The sequence below is a fragment of the Palaemon carinicauda genome, chromosome 1 (assembly GCF_036898095.1).
Source record: "Palaemon carinicauda isolate YSFRI2023 chromosome 1, ASM3689809v2, whole genome shotgun sequence".
In the NCBI taxonomy this organism is placed as follows: Eukaryota; Metazoa; Arthropoda; class Malacostraca; order Decapoda; family Palaemonidae; genus Palaemon; species Palaemon carinicauda.
In genome coordinates, this window is record NC_090725.1 from 85732740 (window position 1) to 85738739 (window position 6000).

At 36.4% G+C, this 6000-nt stretch overlaps 1 protein-coding gene across 2 annotated transcripts in view; it reads left to right on the top strand.

Annotated features, from left to right (window-relative positions):
* Nucleotides 1–6000, top strand: part of LOC137649483 (uncharacterized) — a 742412-nt gene that overhangs the window by 647662 nt on the left and 88750 nt on the right. The gene's annotated exons all lie outside the window — the stretch shown is intronic.

A 6000-nucleotide genomic window follows, 5' to 3' on the forward strand; every position in this document is an offset into this window, starting at 1 on the left:
AGAGAGAGAGAGAGAGAGAGAGAGAGAGAGAGTACTCAATGCCACCCTATTTCAAATATTTTCTTCACGCATAGACTCTCAGAATTACAAGCAGTGGCTTATGATGACGTGTTTACTAGTGAGAACGGAAAATGGTGACGGAAATAGATGCTCTGCTATAAGTTAGTTGACTCTTCGTCTTATTCTGAGGTTGTGCAGTGGGGTTGTGCTACTTCTAGAGTGACTTTTCAATATTTCTCCTTCAATATATCGTTTTCTCCACCTACACAGTTGTTTCGTTGATGTTTGATTATCTGTTTCGAAAAGCTGGCGAAATGCAGTGTTAGGAGGTGGGGGGGGGGGGGGTTTCGATCACGGTTGGGTAGCTCCAGCCGTGTTTGACAGATGACTGGACGTTGATGAGTGTCACCATGACACCGCCGGTTAACGTCTGCTTAGACTACGCCCACAGCTACAGTCCTTCTCCGATACGTTCATTACGTTGAAAAGTTACTTTGGCAGCTAAGAAAATTAAACTTATTAGATATTTTTGTCTTATCATTTTTAGCATAATGAGAATTTAGTGTTATTCTTTATAATGATCTAGCAGTTACTTTGATAAAGCAAATATAGCTTTGATACTTTAAAAGCATGCGTAGTGAATTATATCGTTTATTGAGCGAAGTTTCAAAATGTTTCGTCATTGCAAACCTATTGTCATTAGAAATGCGAAGAAGGTAACAGTTGCCAGTTAGTGACTTTCAAGCGAAAAAAATCATTGAAATCGGGTCACATGACTTTTGCTGAATATTGTACCGTGTTTACTGGTCCTTTTAGAGTAGACAGAGAGTGTTAGCATAATTGAATTGTTTAGGTTCTATAGTGACGTTTATCTTTTTATGCTATGAATCTCTCGATACGTTGTCTCGAACATTTCACTTATGTTACAACTCAGTCTAATTGCATGCATATATTGTAATTATATATTCTGTGCATATGTTTGTGCTCACCCCCGAAAATTTGTTTAGTTTTCATGGAACTTGCATTCTTAATATACTGTAGAGTGGAAGGAAAATATTATGCTCCGTGAAACAGTTTAGGTGAAAATTTGTTGTAGTTAGGACATATGTTGCAAATAATCGGAATGATTTCGGTCTCTCGGCCTAACACATCGACAAGCGTCCTTCGCTTACGGATTGTTTCAAAGCTCCAGGAACATCGACAAAACTTATGCCTCAGCTAAAATATTATATGCATTATTCTTGTATACTTATATAGGTTCTTATGTTGAGAAAGAGTACCTCCAGTGACAAGATTGTTTGCTAAACAGAAACTTATAAAATGTGCTCCATTTTCATTTGCGACTTCGCCAAGACCCTCGACACCCATCACATGTTCTTTCCCCTGATTATTCCTTCCAACTTTAGCATTCAAGTCGCCAATCACAATTCTCATATCTCTCTCTCTGTGATCTCATCTATTACAGTCTACAGTTCTTCATAGTATTCATCTTTCCTTTCTTCAGAGGAATCATTTGAGTCAATAGGCGTAGGAGGAGATGACGATGATGATGATTATTATTCTTGAACAAAACGTTTGTTTGTTAACCAAGTACCATGGCCATTTCAAATACTTATTTATTTACATATTTACTCCTAGAATGGTCAAAATCCTTTTTTATATGATTAACTGCATTAGAATTTATTCATTTAATCACTTACTGAAAAGGCATTTGTATCTTTTCCGTGGACGGATGCTCTATTTTCATTGCGTATTATACTAAAAGAGAAATCAGTTCCTGAAAACGGAATTCAGACCCCCCCTCTCTCTCTCTCTCTCTCTCTCTCTCTCTCTCTCTCTCTCTCTCTCAAAGACGAAAGTTTTATTCACCTTTGTTCCCTAAGCGAAGTTTTCTTAATTGGGCCCTTTAGTGGAGCGGTAGTTTTATATGATATAATCAACTCATTTTTCCTTCGGAAAATGAGACGAAGTTACTCTCTCCTTTGAGCTTCGTCTATAGTATTTTCACCCTTATTCAACTTTCATTTTATCTAGTTTTTTCTTAGTCTTGTTAGGAGCGGCCCTCATTTTTTTTTTTTTTTCTAATTTTCATTGATAACGAAGTTTATCTTTCGTGTGACTAAGTTTTATCACTTATTAATGTTGCGTTACATTTCCTATGAACACTATTGAGAGAGAGAGAGAGAGAGAGAGAGAGAGAGAGAGAGAGAGAGAGATGTAAACACATATGTGGGTATACACAGACGCTCGCGCGCACACACAACCACATACAGCACATATACATACAACAACAAATGCACCCGTTTTTAGACCACTACAGGAGGAAGACCTCAGACATGTCAATTCATGTCTGGAGTTTGGCCAGATTTCATCACGCTGCTGATAGTGGGAGATTTGTGTGATTGTTCACAGCAAACCAACCTAGTTGTATGGGTAGCCCTGGCTATAATTAATTCTTTTTAATGAGGCAGATTTGCAGAGATTCGCAGGGGTGCCCTTTTAGCTCGGAACTGTTTCCTGCTCGCAGATTGGTGGGACAAGATAATTCTAACCAATCAGATAGTAGGAAACTTTTCCGAGCTAAAGGGGCACCGCTGCGAGTATAGTTGGTTTAGCTTTGCTGATCATGACGATACGCAGACACGTTCACCTCGTTTAGGTTTCCCCACGCAGGAAGTGATACACATACACACACCACACACACATACATACATAACATACATATACATATACATGCATACATACACACATACATACATATATATATATATATATATATATATATATATATATGTGTGTGTGTGTGTGTGTGTGTGTAAAAACACTAGGATAAATTTAAACATTATTTACACATAACTTTTCCTTTTTGTGTTGTTTTTCCAGGGGTCATCTAAACATTACGTGATCTTATGAGTCTGTAATACATACAGTATATAAGTGAATTAGAGGAAAGGGAAAGAAAGAAAAATGAAATTTCAGTGATGAGCTACACTACACATCAACCACACTGTGCACGGGAAAGTAACGCCTCTAGTAATACAAGACAATCTTTGAGGAAGAGAAAATGTATCCTTCATCTCAACTGAATAATGACCAGAAGAAGGAAATGCGAGAGGGAGAATGAAAAGGAGAAAGAAATCTGCGTGAGTGTAAGACAGTTCTCTCTCCATCCATATCAAGCACAACAGTGTTTCTTACTTGAGCAGTTAATTTCGCAACTCTCAGCTTAGGCTTAGCGTCAATAGGAGTTAATTCATTCTATAAAAGTCAAAATTGCGTTTTGGAATCCCATAGTTTTGATAATTTTCAAGTACCTTTTTTATTGCTAACGTTGTTCTTAATCAAGCTTCTCGGTATCAAAGATTATGTCTTCCACTGCTTCAGTTAGTGCTCCTATTATCCTTGTTCGTCTCAATACTTCAACCTGGAATAGTTTATAAGAAAAGGTCCTAGGGTCATCTTTACCACTACATCTCTCCTTATAGAAATAGAACAATGAAATTTCCGTAAAATGCCTCGACATCTTTAAAACTACGTTTAGTTTATAACTTGGGTTTTAACAATTCCCTATTGTCTATCATTTTGTGCATCCTCAGTAGCCTTCGGGCGACAATCAGCTAACCTAAAGCCTTTTATTTAAATCATAACTTTGTAATGGAAAATACTTGAAGACAGTTTTTAAGATTATTGAATTGTTATGGCAAGAATTTGAATTTTTCTTTTGATATATGCAGCAGACAACATGTCGAGAAGTATCCCTTCGCCATGTAGGGATTCCTTTTCAAGCAAGCATCAGGAAGTAAGGAGGCTGGACGAGTCTTGTAGTAGATGTGAAACAACGCCAGTTTTATATCAGAGTCAAGTGTTTCATCGTATGTGTGATAACTGCTTAGAGCGGGCTTCTAAGAATTAAGAGCTCGTGCTGGCAAAAGCCAACAATAAAAGAAATGACGGCTTAGTCTCCCCCTACTACCTAGTATTTATTGGTCGAAATTTTATTGTTTTAGAGTGAGAGAGTATTCGTTAAACAATCATGGATTGAGTTACAATTTCTTCAAAATATATCTATATCTAACTTAACTTTTGTTTCTTTTTAATCAATATCATATACCACGGAAAACAATTTTTTCACCGTTGATAAATACATTTATTAAGACCACAATTTGGAGGAATTCAACCATCCAATGAATTGTGATTTTTTCTTCCAATATTTCATTAGTTCAACCAAGATACGGCGAGTAACAATTCTAATGGCACGTTCTTCATTCCTTGCCTACGCTACGATATAAATAGACCTCTACCTCATAAATTTAGAAGAAAAAAAATTCTACAAGATTATCACAAATTTCCCATCTATACCCCTGCCTATCATTAAGCTGTTTACTTTTTTTAGATATTTTATCAAAGTCCACAAACCTAACAGATAACTCCTGTATTTCCTATAACCTTACATAAAACAGTACAGTATAACGTACTCCTTACCGATCGACACTGTACACAGGAAGGTCTTGTTTTCAGCTTCTTGTGAAATGCTGGCGTATTGATTAGATAGGCATCTATCATTCACAACTGACATTTCCGCCCCTCTAAGTAATAGCTTCGTATGTATCATAACAGTGTCTCGAAAAGGCTTATCAGTAATTTGTAGGTCGACTCGGCTGTGACATCATCCAGTTTATGAGCTTTTCATTCAGCATTTTAAGCCTACTTCTCGTAATAATGTCGAGTACTTAATCTGCTGTGGCGCATCGTATTTTAACACCCCCTCCCCTTTTTTTTCCAAGATAATATGTTGGCATCTCTCTGAATGTCCTTGTGGATCCGACGTATTATTATTATTATTATTATTATTATTATTATTATTATTATTATTATTATTATTATTATTATTATTATTATTATTATTACTTTTGTTGTTATTGTTATTAGTGTATAAAGCAAATTTATCACTCGTAAACATCCGAGGAAGGGTTGACTATTTTATAGAGCAAATGGATTTGTTTCTTTATTATACCTATTTTGCATATTTGTACACTCTCTCTCTCTCTCTCTCTCTCTCTCTCTCTCTCTCTCTCTCTCTCTCTCTCTCTCTCTCACAGGGACACACTGAATCTGTTGCATTCAGTTTTGAATACTTGCTAGGCAATATGTGTTTACTCCAGTCATTTTCCTGCAATGCCATTCGTTTGCTTGTTCATTGCGCATGCGCAGAAATAAGTCTGGTTTTAAGACTCCGTGACCACACATCCATCTATCATTCATTTCCTTGCGATAAGGCGAGGTTGATATGTTAAACAACTCGAACACACGTATGGCGCATGCTCTGTACATCAAAGGACCATGCGGCGATCATGCTCTGCGTGTTAAGAGGCTGATGCAATCTAACTCTCTCTCTCTCTCTCTCTCTCTCTCTCTCTCTCTCTCTCTCTCTCTCTCTCTCTCTCTCTCTCTCTCTCTCATGTTTCCTTTTCTTTCATATTGTAATGAAAAAAGTATTCGATCATACTAAATTGTTTCCTCCTCGCTCCAAGATGAATGGTAATTCTGTAAAAATCTTGTCATTAACATCTACCGATGAAACTTGCATTATGAAAAGAAGTAACAATAAAGATGCAAATATATAGAATCCTAATAACGAGAAATTTGTCCAAGAATATTGATGTACTTTTTGGGTGCCGCCATTTTGTATTTTTTTTTTTTTTCATATCATTACAGTGTAATCTATATTTATACATCAACTTTCGATTCAGTTCTAATTGATAGATCCGAAGAAAAATGTCACATAAAAAAGGAATCGTTTGTTAAGTCATTCTTATTCTTAGGTTATAATGTTATGAATTGTTACGTATTCATAACTGAAAACTCCGAAGAAGAATACGAGAGAAATAAGATTTGACGTCAACGATCGACATCTTACATCACACTTCTGAGATTCAATGAAGTCAAGAGGTACTATTTCATGACAATGACATCATCATCCTCTTGAAGAGTCGTCCCTTG